This window comes from Pseudophryne corroboree, chromosome 10, assembly GCF_028390025.1.
Source record: "Pseudophryne corroboree isolate aPseCor3 chromosome 10, aPseCor3.hap2, whole genome shotgun sequence".
NCBI lineage: Eukaryota > Metazoa > Chordata > Amphibia > Anura > Myobatrachidae > Pseudophryne > Pseudophryne corroboree.
The window spans coordinates 75,687,772-75,700,511 of NC_086453.1; the positions used below are offsets into that span (position 1 = coordinate 75,687,772).

Consider the following 12,740-nt stretch of genomic DNA (forward strand, 5'->3'; position numbering starts at 1 on the left):
CTGTAGAGTTGTGCCCCCTGTAGTGTAGCGCCGCTTGCACACACACAAAAAAAAATAAGAATTTACTTACCGATAATTCTATTTCACGTAGTCCGTAGTGGATGCTGGGACTTCCGTAAGGACCATGGGGAATAGCGGCTCCGCAGGAGACTGGGCACAAAAGTAAAAGCTTTAGACTAGCTGGTGTGCACTGGCTCCTCCCCCTATGACCCTCCCCCAAGCCTCAGTTAGGATACTGTGCCCGGACGAGCGTACATAATAAGGAAGGATTTTGAATCCCGGGTAAGACTCATACCAGCCACACCAATCACACCGTACAACCTGTGATCTGAACCCAGTTAACAGTATGATAAACGTAGGAGCCTCTGAAAAGATGGCTCACAACAATAAACAACCCGATTTTTCTGTAACAATAACTATATACAAGTATTGCAGACAATCCGCACTTGGGATGGGCGCCCAGCATCCACTACGGACTACGAGAAATAGAATTATCGGTAAGTAAATTCTTATTTTCTCTGACGTCCTAGTGGATGCTGGGACTTCCGTAAGGACCATGGGGATTATACCAAAGCTCCCAAACGGGCGGGAGAGTGCGGATGACTCTGCAGCACCGAATGAGAGAACTCCAGGTCCTCCTCAGCCAGGGTATCAAATTTGTAGAATTTAGCAAACGTGTTTGCCCCTGACCAAGTAGCTGCTCGGCAAAGTTGTAAAGCCGAGACCCCTCGGGCAGCCGCCCAAGATGAGCCCACCTTCCTTGTGGAATGGGCTTTAACAGATTTTGGCTGTGGCAGGCCTGCCACAGAATGTGCAAGCTGAATTGTATTACAAATCCAACGAGCAATCGTCTGCTTAGAAGCAGGAGCACCCAGCTTGTTGGGTGCATACAGTATAAACAGCGAGTCAGATTTTCTGACTCCAGCCGTCCTGGAAACATATATTTTCAGGGCCCTGACTACGTCCAGCAACTTGGAGTCCTCTAAGTCCCTAGTAGCCGCAGGTACCACAATAGGTTGGTTCATGTGAAACGCTGAAACCACCTTAGGGAGAAATTGAGGACGAGTCCTCAATTCCGCCCTATCCGAATGAAATATCAGGTAAGGGCTTTTATAGGATAAAGCCGCCAATTCTGATACGCGCCTGGCTGAAGCCAGGGCTAACAGCATTACCACTTTCCATGTGAGATATTTTAAATCCACTGTGGCAAGTGGTTCGAACCAATGTGATTTTAGGAATCCCAAAACCACATTGAGATCCCAGGGTGCCACTGGAGGCACAAAGGGAGGCTGTATATGCAGTACCCCCTTTACAAAAGTCTGGACTTCAGGAACTGAAGCCAGTTCCTTCTGGAAGAAGATCGACAGGGCCGAAATTTGAACCTTAATGGATCCTAATTTTAGGCCCATAGACAATCCTGCTTGCAGGAAATGTAGGAATCGACCCAGTTGAATTTCCTCCGTCGGGCCTTACTGGCCTCGCACCACGCAACATATTTTCGCCAATTGTGGTGATAATGTTTTTGCGGTTACATCATATCCTGATCTAAAGCCAGGAAGGGATGACTTCATCCGGAATGCCTTTTTTCCTTCAGGATCCGGTGTTCAACCGGCATGCCGTCAAACGCAGCCGCGGTAAGTCTTGGAACAGACAGGGTCCTTGCTGGAGCAGGTCCCTTCTTAGAGTTAGAGGCCACGGATCCTCCGTGAGCATCTCTTGAAGTTCCGGTTACCAAGTCCTTCTTGGCCAATCCGGAGCCACGATTATAGTGCTTTCTCCTCTCCATCTTATCAATCTCAGTACCTTGGGTATGAGAGGCAGAGGAGGGAACACATACACTGACTGGTACACCCACGGTGTTACCAGAACGTCTACAACTATTGCCTGAGGGTCTCTTGACCTGGCGCAATACCTGTCGAGTTTTTTAATCATGTGGACGACTTCTGGGTGAAGTCCCCACTCTCCCGGGTGGAGGTCGTGCTGAGGAAGTCTGCTTCCCAGTTGTCCACTCCCGGAATGAATACTGTTGACAGTGCTATCACATGATTTTCCGCCCAGCGAAGAATCCCTGCAGCTTCTGCCATTGCCCTCCTGCTTCTTGTGCCGCCCTGTCTGTTTACGTGGGTGACTGCCATGATGTTGTCCGACTGGATCAACACCGGCTGACCTTGAAGCAGAGGTCTTGCTAAGCTTAGAGCATTGTAAATGGCCCTTAGCTTCAGGATATTTATGTGAAGTGATGTATCCAGGCTTGACCCTAAGCCCTGGATATTCCTTCCCTGTGTGACTGCTCCCCAGCCTCGCAGGCTGGCATCCGTGGTCACCAGGACCCAGTCCTGAATGCCGAATCTGCGGCCCTCTAGAAGATGAGCACTCTGCAACCACCACAGGATGGATACCCTTGTCCTTGGTGACAGGGTTATCCGCTGATGCATCTGAACATGCGACCCGGACCATTTGTCCAGTAGGTTCCACTGGAAAGTTCTTGCGTGGAATCTAACGAATGGGATTGCTTCGTAGGAAGCCACCATTTTTACCCAGAACCCTTGTGCATTGATGCACTGAGACTTGGTTCGGTTTTAGGAGGTTCCTGACTAGCTCGGATAACTCCCTGGCTTTCTCTTCCGGGAGAAACACCTTTTTTCTGGACTGTGTCCAGGATCATCCCTAGGAAACAGAAGACAAGTCGTCGGAACCAGCTGCGATTTTGGAATATTGAGAATCCAATCGTGCTGCCGCAACACTACCTGAGATAGTGCTACACCGACTTCCAACTGTTCCTTGGATCTTACCCTTATCAGGGAATCGTCCAAGTAAGGGATAACTAAAATTCCCTTCCTTCGAAGGGATATCATTTCGGCCATTACCTTGGTAAAGACCCGGGGTGCCGTGGACCATCCCTACGGCAGCGTCTGAACTGATAGTGACAGTTCTGTACCATAACCTGAGGTACCCTTGGTGAGAAGGGTAAATTTTGACATGAAGGTAAGCATCCTTGATGTCCCAAGACATCATGTAGTCCCCTTCTTCCAGGTTCGCAATCACTGCTCTGAGTGACTCAATCTTGAATTTGAACCTCTGTATGTAAGTGTTCAAAGATTTTTGATTTTAGATTTAGATTTAGAATCGGTCTCACCGAGCCGTCTGGCTTTGGTACCACAATAGTGTGGAATAATACCCCGTTCCCTGTTGCAGGAGGGGTAACTTGATTATCACCTGCTGGGAATACAGCTTGTGAATGGCTTCCAAAACTGCCTCCCTGTCAGAGGGAGACGTCTGTAAAGCCGACTTTTGGAAACGGCGAGGGGGAGACGTCTCGAATTCCAATATGTACCCCTGAGATATTACCTGAAGGATCCAGGGGTCTACTTGCAAGTGAGCCACTGCGCACTGAAATTCATTGAGAACGGGCCCCCACCGTGCCTGAGCTTGTAAGGCCCTATCGTCATACTGAGGGCTTGGCAGAGGCGGGAAAGGGTTTCTGTTCCTGGGAACTGGCTAATCTCTTCAGCCTTTTTCCTCTCCCTCTGTCACGAGCAGAAAAGAGGAACCTTTTGTCCGCTTGCCAACAAAGGACTGCGCCTGATAATACGGCGTCTTATTTTGAGAGGCGACCTGGGGTACAAACGTGGATTTCCCAGTTGTTGCCGTGGCCACCAGGTCTAAAAGACCGACCCCAAATGTCCCCTTTCAAAGGCAATACTTCCAAATGCCGTTTGGAATCCGCATCACCTGACCATTTTACTGGTAGAATTGGACGACGCACTTATACTTGATGCCAGTCGGCAAATATTCCGCTGTGCATCATGCATATATAGAAATGCATCTTTTAAATGCTCTATAGGCAATAATATACTATCCTTATCTAGGATCTCAATATTTCCAGTCAGGGAATCCGACCATGCCAACCCAGCACTGCACCTCCAGGCTGAGGCGATTGCTGGTCGCAGTATAACACCAGTATGTGTGTGAATACATTTTTGGATACCCTCCTGCTTTCTATCAGCAGGATCCTTAAGGGCGGCCATCTCATGAGAGGGTAGAGCCCTTGTTCTTACAAGCGTGTGAGCGCCTTATACCCCCTAGGGGGTGTTTCCCAACGCACCCTAACCTCTGGCGGGAAAGGGTATACAGCCAATACTTTTTAAGAAATTATCAATTGTTATCGGGGGGAAACCCACGCATCATCACACACCTCATTTTATTTCTCAGATTCAGGAAAACTACAGGTAGTTTTTCCCTCACCGAACATAATACCCCTTTTTGGTGGTACTCGTATTATCAGAAATGTATAAAACATTTTCCATTGTCTCAATCATGTAACGTGTGGCCCTACTGGAAATCACGGTTGTCTCTTCACCGTCGACACAGGAGTCAGTATCCGTGTCGGCGTCTGTATCTGCCATCTGAGGTAACGGGCGCTTTAGAGCCCCTGACAGCCTATGAGACGTCTGGACAGGCACAAGCTGAGTAGCCGGCTGTCTCATGTCAACTACTGTTTTTGTTATACAGAGCTGACACTGTCACGTAATTTTCAACAGTACATCCACTCAGGTGTCGACCCCCTAGGGGGTGACATCACTGTTACAGACACTCTGCTCCGTCTCCACATCATTTTTCTCCTCATACATGTCGACACAACGTACCGACACACAGCACACACACAGGGAATGCTCTGATAGAGGACAGGACCCCACGAGCCCTTTGGGGAGACAGAGGGAGAGTTTGCCAGCACACACCAGAGCGCTATATATATACAGGGATAACCTTATATAAGTGTTTCTCCCTTTATAGCTGCTGTTTTATATTTGCTGCCAATAGTGCCCCCCCTCTCTTGTTTTACCCTGATTCTTGTAGCAGGACTGCAGGGGAGAGTCAGGGAGCCGTCCTTCCAGCGGAGCTGTGAAAGAAAATGGCGCTTGTGTGCTGAGGAGAAAGGCTCCGCCCCCTTCACGGCGGCCTTTTCTCCCGCTTTTTTCAGGAAAACTGGCAGGGGTTAAATGCATCCATATAGCCCAGGAGCTATATGTGATGCATTTCTTTAGCCATATAAGGTTTTTATAGTGTTTTATTGCGTCTCAGGGCGCTCCCCCCCAGCGCCCTGCACCCTCAGTGACCGGAGTGTGAAGTGTGCTGAGAGCAATGGCGCACAGCTGCAGTGCTGTGCGCTACCTTATTTGAAGACAGGAACGTCTTCTGCCGCCGCTTTCTCCGGACCTCTTCGCTCTTCTGGCTCTGTAAGGGGGCCGGCGGCGCGGCTCCGGGACCCATCCAGGCTGAACCTGTGATCGTCCCTCTGGAGCTAATGTCCAGTAGCCAAGAAGCCCAATCCACTCTGCACGCAGGTGAGTTCGCTTCTTCTCCCCTTAGTCCCACGATGCAGTGAGCCTGTTGCCAGCAGGACTCACTGAAAATAAAAAACCTATTTAAACTTTTACTTCTAAGCAGCTCAGGAGAGCCACCTAGCCTGCACCCTTCTCGTTCGGGCACAAAAATCTAACTGAGGCTTGGGGGAGGGTCATAGGGGGAGGAGCCAGTGCACACCAGCTAGTCTAAAGCTTTTACTTTTGTGCCCAGTCTCCTGCGGAGCCGCTATTCCCCATGGTCCTTACGGAAGTCCCAGCATCCACTAGGACGTCAGAGAAATAATACTTACAATCCCCACTCACGACCGCTGCAGACCTCCGCCGGTGCCGCTCCTCTCCTTGGATCTATGGGAGAGACGTCATGACGTCTCTCCTATAGCACAGCATACACAGACACTAGAGGCCGAATATAACCCCTAGCGTCTGTCAGTCCCACAATGCTGTGCGGTGCATGATGACATCATCGCGCACCGCACAGCAAAGGTCCTCTCCACGAAGGGAAACTAGACGCGTAGCGTCTAGTTCCCTTCACAGCGGGACACAGCGGGGAGCACAGTAGCGGATCTTGCCATGGTGCAGAGCCCTCCGGATGGTGCCAGCGCCCTCCGGAAGGCGGCGCCCCGGGCAAAAGTCCTGCTTGCCCGTGGCAAGATCCGCTACTGAGCTAAACGCTTCACAAAAAATGTATAGCAGTATCCACATCACCTATTCCATACAACAGCACCATCTAGTGTCAAAAAGACACAAGTACCTTCAAAAAATTAGAGCTAGAGACAGATTCATGTCTGGAGCTGCTGAATAATAATAGTGAAGCCGACATTTAAAAGTGCACAGTGCAATCTATCACAGTGGCATATTGTAACTAAGTACATGATAGTGGAAATTATAAAAAGCAATGCAAACCTAGAGATTCATTTAGACCTTTAGGGGCCAGGGAGTCTAAGCGGTAAATCCAACTTGCCTCCCTTTGAAGTAATATTCTACTCCGGTCTCCACCCCGAGCCATCATAGGGATATGATCTATGATCTTGTGCCCCATGGCAGAAAGTGAATGGCCCTTTTTAGCAAAGTGCCTTGCCACAGGCCGGTCACTAGTTCCAGCAATAATTGCTGCCCCAATCAGTGACGTGCGGTGAGGTCACTGGCTGGGGAGGCACTGGCAGCTAACACACACAACACCCCCCCCCCCCCCCGCAAAAAAAAACCAAGTGTGGTCCCCCACCCATCACTAAAACCAGCACCAGGCAGAACCAGCCAGGGGGGGAGTAATGCCATAGCAGGGGAGATACTCAGTGTGGGGTCCCCCTGCCATAACATTACCCCCCAAGCTAGTCAGCCCAGGGCTGGGATTTCTCGGAAAGTGGGAACCCCAAAAAATAAGAAATGGGGTCCCCCCTCCCGAGCAACAACCAGCACTGGGCTGATAGCCCAGTGCTATGCCCCGCACCCCTGGTGGCGGTGGGTGCGGGGTTCATTGTATGTTAATACTGTTCTTTACAGGTGTCCTACAGGTCCCAGCAAGCCTGCCCCAGCATGCTGGCACTTGGAGAACCACAAGTGCCAGCATGCCCGGACATAAAGGGCCCGTAACTAGACATTTTAGCGCTGTGTGCAAGAAATAGCATCGGCGCCCCCCCCCCCCCCCCAATACTTAAAACAGGGCCAGTGCACATCGTAGGCGCGCGCCAAAACTATAGGGGCATGGCTTCTAGGGGAAGAGGTGTGATCACAAAATAATACCAGTTCATACTACGCTGCACAGTAGTCTCCAGTACTCAAATTACACTGCACAGTAGCGCACTTACACACTTTACACCAGATAGAGTCCCATTTTACACATTACTCCAGGTAGAGAAATATAAAATAACATTCTTGTTTCAAACATCACTCACCACCCCAAGCTCTGTGACTGACGGCAGGTGGGGAAAAGGTCACCGGAGGTCACTGGGCTGCTGCTGCTGCACTGTGAGCTGGAATGCCTCCTCCTCAAACCCCTATGTCATCATGTCTCTCCCTAGAGACACTGCAGGGGGGCGGAGCATCAGATCCAGGAGAAAGGTGGCGCTGTTATACAGAGGGAGCGAGAAGGAATGAGGGAGTGTTATACAAAGGGAGAGACAAGGAAGAGAGTGTTATACGGAAGGAGCGTGGAGGAAGGAGAGAGTGTTATACAGAGGGTGCGTGGAGGAAGGAGAGGGTGTTATACAGACGGAGAGAGGCGGAAGAAGAGGTGTTATACAGAGAAGGAAACGAGAAAGGAGAGAGTGTTATACGAAGGGAGCGTGGAGGAAGGAGAGAGTGTTATACAGAGAGAGAGGAGAGGAAGAAGAGAGTGTTATACAGAGGGAAAGAAGAGGAAGAAGAGAGTGTTATACAGAGGGAAAGAAGAGGAAGAAGAGGGTGTTATAAAGAGGGAGAGAAGACAAAGGAGAGTGTTATACAGCGGGAGAGACGAGGAAGAGAGTGTTATACGGAGGGAGCGCAAAGGAAGGAGAGTGTTATACGGAGGGAGCGCGGAAAGGGTGTTATACAGAGGGAGAGAGGAGGAAGGAGAGAGTGTTATACAGAGGGAGAGAAGAGGAAGGAGAGAGTGTTATACAGAGGTAGAGAGAAGGAAGGAGAGGGTGGTATACAGATGGAACAAGGAGGAAGGAGAGGGTGTTATACAGGGGGATAGATAAGATAGGGGAAGTGTTATACAGGGTAAGAGATAAGGTAGGGGAGAGTTATACAGGGGGAGAGATAAGGTGGGGGAGAGTGTTACATCGCTGGAGAGATTTTATGGGGAGAGTGTTATACAGGCGGAGAGATACGATAGGGGAGATTATACAGGGGGGAGATAAGATAGCGGAGAGTGTTATACAAGAAGGTGAGAGATAAGGTAGGGGATAGTGTTATATAGGGTGAGAGATAAGGTAGGGGAGCGTGTTATACAGGTGGAGAGATAAGGTAGGGGAGAGTGTTATACAGGGGGAGAGATAAGGTAGGGGAGAGTGTTATACAGGGGGAGAGATAAGGTAGGGGAGAGTGTTATACAGGGGGAGAGATACGATAGGGGAGGATAGATAAGGTAGGGGAGAGTTACACAGGGGGAGAGATAAGGTAGGGGGAGTGTTACACGGGTGGAGAGATAAGGTAGGGGGGGAGAGTTACACACGGGGAGAGATAAGTAGGGGAAGTGTAACACAGGGGGAGATATAAGGTAGGGGGAGTGTTACACAGGCGGAAAGATAAGGTGGGGGGAGAGTTACACAGGGGGAGTGATAAGGTAGGGCAGAGTTACACAGGGGGAGCGATAAGGTAGGGGAGAGATAAGATAGGGGAAGAGTTACACAGGGGGAGAGATAACGTAGGGCAGAGTTACACAGGGGGAGAGAAAAGGTAGGGGGAGAGTTACACGGGGAGAGATCAGATAGAGGGGAGAGATAAGATAGGGGGGAGAGTTACACAGGGTGAGAGATAAGATGGGGGGAGAGTTACACAGGGTGAGAGATAAGATAGGGGGGAGAGTTACACAGGGGGAGAGATAAGGTAGGGGGAGAGTTACACAGGGGGAGAGATAAGGTAGGGGGAGAGTTAAGGTAGGGGTGATAATTACACAGGGGGGAGTTACACAGGGGGAGAGATAAGATAGGGGGAAGAGTTACACAGGGGGAGATAAGGTAGGGGTGAGAATTACACAGGGGGAGAGATAAGGTAGGGGAAGTGTTATACAGGGGGAGAGATAAGATAGGGGGAGAGTTACGCAGGGGGAGAAATAAGGTAGGGGGAGAGTTACACAGGGGGAGAGATAAGGTAGGGGGTCGAGTTACACAGGAGGAGAGATAAGGTAGAGGGGAGAGTGTTACACAGGGGGAGAGTTACACAGGGGGAGAGATAAGGTAGGGGGGAGAGTTACACAGGGGGAGAGATAAGGTAGGGGGGAGAGTTACACAGGGGGAGAGATAAGGTAGGGGGGAGAATAACACAGGGGGAGAGAAGGTGGGGGGGAGGGTTACACATGGGGAGAGATAAGGTAGTGGGGAGAGTTACACACGGGGAGAGATAAGGTAATGGGGAGAGTTACACAGGGGGAGAGATAAGGTAGGGGAAGTGTTACACAGGGGGAGAGATAAGATCAGGGGGAGAGATAAGGTAGGGGGGAGAGTTACACAGGGGGAGAGATAGGGGAGAGTGTTACACAGGGGGAGAGATAAGATAGGGGGGAGAGATAAGGTAGGGGGGGAGAGTTACACAGTGGGAGAGATGAGGTAGGGGGGAGAATAACACAGGGGGGGGAGTTACACAGGGGGAGAGATAAGGTGGGGGGGGGGTTACACACGGGGAGAGATAAGGTAGTGGGGAGAGTTACACACGGGGAGAGATAAGGTAGTGGGGAGAGTTACACACGGGGAGAGATAAGGTAGGGGAAGTGTTACAGAGGGGGAGAGATAATATAGGGGGGAGAGTTACACAGGGGGAGAGATAAGGTAGGGGGGAGAGTTACACAGGAGGAGAGATAAGGTAGAGGGGAGAGTGTTACACAGGGGGAGAGATAAGAAAGATAAAAGAGAGGGGAGAGTGTTATACATAGGTAGAGATGAAGGAGAGAGCTGGAAGAGAGTGACAGACTTACACACTTCATGTCACCTCTGCTCCTCCGGAGTGTGGGTCTTCTGTCTTTAACGTCTGCCTGAGCTTGGCTCCGCCCCCTGACAGCCTGAGAGCTCAGTCAGCTCCCAGCAGCAAGGGCTGTCTTCTCAGTCTCCTCTCCTGCAGTGCTTCGCTGTGGGGCCGGCAACAGTAAGAGCGCGGGGGCAGCATCCCATGCCGCACCCACTCTGGCTGAGTGATGAAACAGGAAATAAACTACAGCTTCCTGCAGCAAGGGCTGCTGGGAGCTGTAGTTTATTTCCTGTTTCTTCACTCGTGCGGAGCTGCGGTGCGGTGGGCGCCTCCTGGGTCCTGGTAGATTCATTCTTATTAAGCGGCCGTGCGGGTGGTGATGCCAGATGGTGCGCCTACAGTGCATATGCGCTGTGGGCAAGGCACCATCGGCACACACCTAGTTACGGCCCTAGCACCCGTAGTCCGCCTGTAAAAAAATATTAAAATATAAACACAACACCTGATGTTTTAGTATTTTATTTATTGTGCAGGACCTTCACCTGGGGGCGGCGGCTTTAAGCTCTTTTGCATGACTGCCGCCTTCCCAGGGCTTCCGGCATCTTCACCTGTGGAGGGGCCACCTCCCCAGGGCTTCCAGCATCTTCACCTGGGGGGCGCCGCCTCCCCAGGGCTTCTGACGTCTTCACCTGGGAGGCGTCGGCCTTTAAGCTCTTTTGCATGGCCGCCGCCTTTCCCAGGGCTTCCATCGTCTTCACCTGGTGGGCGGAGGCTGCTAAGCTCTTTTGCATAGCCGCCGCCCATCCAGGACTTCCGCAGTCTTCTTTCTTCAGGAGCTCTTTACAGCTCCTCCTCCGCTGTCGGACTGTCAGCCGCTCCCTCCCGCTGACTTATATAAGTCAGCCGGAGGGGGCGGGGTGATGACATGGCAAGCCGTGATTGGCTCGCAGCGGCCATCTTGAATTTCAAAAATGACGCTGAGGCGCCATTTTTTAAACTGGTACCGCTCCGCTGCCAAACTCTGCTACAGGTAAACTTTAACCGTGCGCACCACCGCCGCAACACGCCGCCCGCACCACTGCCGCATCCCGCCGCCCGCACCACCGCCCGCACCTTCTCCGCCACCGTCGCCCACACAGTGATTGACAGCGGATCCAGTGACGGATCTGCTGGCCAATCACTGTGGCCTCACTGACAGGGGTGTGCTTTCATAGGTTGAAAGCACGTCCCTGTATGAAAGCGGCACCTCTAATGGTGCCGCTTTCCCACGTTATTTCAATGGGCTTTTAATGCCCATTGCTAGGCCCCGCCCACCCCTGCTCCCCGCTCTCATACCTTACCCATTGACAATGGGATGCACCTCGATCGGTGCCTCCCAACCCCATTTTCAGAGGATTAGGGATTAGAATAATATAAAGAGGATACATATGACACGGAATATGTGTCATATGCATCTTCTTTGTATTATTTTGATCATTAATGACGGGAGGCACTGCTACATGGGCAGTAAGGAAAATATGCAACAAATTTGTTTGGGCATGTTAATCTATGTTATATTTCTCTGACGTCCTAGTGGATGCTGGGAACTCCGTAAGGACCATGGGGAATAGCGGCTCCGCAGGAGACTGGGCACAACTAAAGAAAGCTTTAGGTCACCTGGTGTGCACTGGCTCCTCCCACTATGACCCTCCTCCAAGCCTCAGTTAGATTTTGTGCCCGGCCGAGGTTGGATGCACACTAGGGGCTCTCCTGAGCCCTTAGAAAGAAAGTATAGATTTAGGTTTTTTATTTTCAGTGAGACCTGCTGGCAACAGGTTCACTGCAGCGAGGGACTAAGGGGAGAAGAAGCGAACTCGCCTGCTTGCAGCCGGATTGGGCTTCTTAGGCTACTGGACACCATTAGCTCCAGAGGGATCGACCGCAGGCCCAGTCCTTGGTGTTCGGTTCCGGAGCCGCGCCGCCGTCCCCCTTACAGAGCCAGAAGCAAGAAGAGGTCCGGAAAATCGGCGGCAGAAGACATCAGTCTTCACCAAGGTAGCGCACAGCACTGCAGCTGTGCACCATTGCTCCTCATGTACACCTCACACTCCGGTCACTGAGGGTGCAGGGCGCTGGGGGGGGGGCGCCCTGAGCAGCAATATTAACACCTTGGCTGGCAAAAATACCACAATATATAGCCCCAGAGGCTATATATGTGGTAAATACCCCTGCCAGAATCCAGAAAAAAGCGGGAGAAAAGTCTGCAAAAAAGGGGCGGAGCTATCTCCCTCAGACACACTGGCGCCATTTTCTCTTCACAGTGCAGCTGGAAGAAAGCTCCCCAGGCTCTCCCCTGTAGTTTTCAGGCTCAAAGGGTTAAAAAGAGAGGGGGGGCACTAAATTTAGGCGCAATATTATATATACAAGCAGCAATTGGGGAAATTTCACTCAGTTATAGTGTCAATCCCCACATTATATAGCGCTCTGGTGTGTGCTGGCATACTCTCTCTCTGTCTCCCCAAAGGGCTTTGTGGGGTCCTGTCCTCAGTCAGAGCATTCCCTGTGTGTGTGCGGTGTGTCGGTACAGCTGTGTCGACATGTTTAATGAGGAGGCTTATATGGTGACGGAGCAGATGCCGATAAATGTGATGTCGCCCCCTGTGGGGCCGACACCAGAGTGGATGGTTAGGTGAAAGGTATTAACCGACAGTGTCAACTCCTTACATAAAAGGGTGGATGACGTAACAGCTGTGGGACAGCCTGCTTCTCAGTCCGCGCCTGCCCAGGCGT

The 12,740-nt window shown here is 51.3% G+C and overlaps 1 long non-coding RNA gene across 5 annotated transcripts in view; it reads right to left on the reverse strand.

Annotated features, from left to right (window-relative positions):
- The window catches only part of LOC134966060 (uncharacterized), a 173,113-nt gene extending 162,894 nt beyond the window's left edge, over window positions 1–10,219 (reverse strand). For all 5 annotated transcript variants that reach the window (XR_010188574.1, XR_010188573.1, XR_010188575.1 and 2 more), the window contains exons 1-2: window positions 9,982–10,219; window positions 7,259–7,430 (exon numbers count right to left, since the gene is read on the reverse strand). This is a non-coding gene — a long non-coding RNA (uncharacterized LOC134966060). The remainder of the gene's footprint in view (window positions 1–7,258; window positions 7,431–9,981) is intronic.
- Window positions 10,220–12,740: the final 2,521 nt, after the last annotated feature.